The sequence below is a fragment of the Cucurbita pepo genome, unplaced genomic scaffold (assembly GCF_002806865.2).
Source record: "Cucurbita pepo subsp. pepo cultivar mu-cu-16 unplaced genomic scaffold, ASM280686v2 Cp4.1_scaffold000755, whole genome shotgun sequence".
NCBI classification, from domain to species: Eukaryota; Viridiplantae; Streptophyta; class Magnoliopsida; order Cucurbitales; family Cucurbitaceae; genus Cucurbita; species Cucurbita pepo.
Window position 1 is genome coordinate 1 of NW_019646970.1, and position 1,992 is coordinate 1,992.

Below are 1,992 nucleotides of genomic sequence, written 5' to 3' on the forward strand. Positions count from 1 at the left end.
AAAATATTGGTAGCACGTGGCTTGAGTATTATATAAAATACCTAGTAAGTCGCCCCACTGTTGGGGTTAAGCATATATTTATACATTCGGACACTAGCAGTCGCACACAGTACATGTAGGCAGTCGCACACAATACATGTAAGCAGTCGCACACAATACACGTAAGCAGTCGTACACAATATACGTACATGACGCACACAATACACGTACATGATGCACGCAACACACATACATGCCACACAGAATACCCATACATGTCGCACATCATTACCATACATGTCGCACAATGTTAGAAGAACGAAGCTGAGAGAGAGGTTTGTCTTCCATTCCTTCCCATGGCCTTAGGCCCTTGCCTTGTCCGGGCGGGGGTGGATGCATGGTAATTTCCCACACATGGCCCACGTGTGTGGCTGTGGGCCCACCAGGCGAGCTCACAAGCGAACTCCCTGGGCCTGGCTTGGTCAGGTATGTATGACATACAATACCGGACGCCACGGACAAAGGAGGGCCTGCATGATATCGTGGCGAACACAATATCGAACATACGCATCCATACCATCAGTAGCATAATGGGGGAGTGCCCCAAGTATATAACCATAACGTGCATGAGGTTCTTAAGGTTTACCTCCATGGCATTACACATACGACGCTCCATCCCCTCGCCGCATTACATAGCATAACCGGGTTCACATTAGGCAAGCATAACATAGCATAACCGGGTCCACATTGAGCAAGCATATCCTAGCATACTAGTCATCTTATTCATGGCATGTGGGGTTCTCATTACCATCATGAGATGTCAATCAAGCTCATCATACATACAGGGCGACAACACGCGTCACAACATCATATTCATAAACATGGCATACATAGCAATTCACTGCAAGAATCACATACATAAACAAAGCATGCATAGCATTTCACGGCAAGAAACATCTAACCTAGCANTGGCATACATAGCAATTCACTGCAAGAATCACATACATAAACAAAGCATGCATATCATTTCACGGCAAGAAACATCTAACCTAGCATACAGCAACAATGTATGGTGCATGCAAGGGCCACAGGGCACGCACCAACATACATACATAACTAACGCCAACAGTAAGGTTACTTACCTCCTTGGCCTTGGCCGAAGTCACCCACAATGCTAACTCCAGCGCCTAACTACCTCCTATAAGATAACATGATACACTTAGAGCCATTTCCCAACTAGCTCTTATGCCTAGCTACCAAGGTACGTCCCTATCACAATCTATTTTATCGCAATGGAGTTATACTGACCTCAGATGGCTGAAACAAGGGTGGGAATGGCTCTAGGAGGGTCAAAAACCTAGAAACCGGTATGCTATACAGATGTCGAGCCGCGTCGCCAAGCCGCACAGCCGAGCCGCTGGTGGAGCCGAAACCAACGGGTTGCGAAGAACCCTAACGGTGCAGGGTTTCTGGGCGCACCTCTGGTTTGGGCCGAAAAGGGACGAGGCCCAATGGTGGTGTCTGAGCGCGGCCTGCGAGGTGTGGGCTGCACGCCAGCCGAGATGAACCACAGAATGCCGAGGGTCGGCCTGTGCCCGCCGCTTCGTCTTCCTCGCCCGAACGCCTCAATAGCCCTAATCGCGGGCTTAGCTGTTGTCACCTGTGGAAGCACCGTGGTTCGTCCATCTCCAGTGGCGCGTTTGTCCTTCCTTGCCCGACGTACACTAGCGCCTGCTCCTACCTAAAGCTCGCGGCGTTATTGAACCCGATCTAAAGTCTCGCGACATTTTCGATCCCTCACCTAAACCCTTCGGCTCCTCCCTCACAGGTATGACAGTCACTCAACAAGGAAAAGACGGCTACTAAGGTACCTAGGGTTTAATACGCATTAATACGCTTTGGCTGGCAAGGCATGCCTCACCGGAAATCCCATGATTTCCGCCGAGATTTAAGGAGTTTCCCCTTTTTTTTTTTTTTTTTTTTTTTTTTTATAATTATTATTTACTTATTATT

At 48.4% G+C, this 1,992-nt stretch overlaps 1 long non-coding RNA gene across 1 annotated transcript; it reads right to left on the minus strand.

Annotated features, from left to right (window-relative positions):
• Positions 1-851: 851 nt before the first annotated feature.
• LOC111785801 lies at positions 852-1,062 on the minus strand. Its single transcript, XR_002813708.1, has 2 exons — positions 1,029-1,062; positions 852-941 (listed from the first exon to the last, which is right to left on the minus strand). It is a non-coding gene; the product is annotated as an uncharacterized LOC111785801 (long non-coding RNA).
• Between the last annotated feature and the right edge of the window lie 930 nt (positions 1,063-1,992).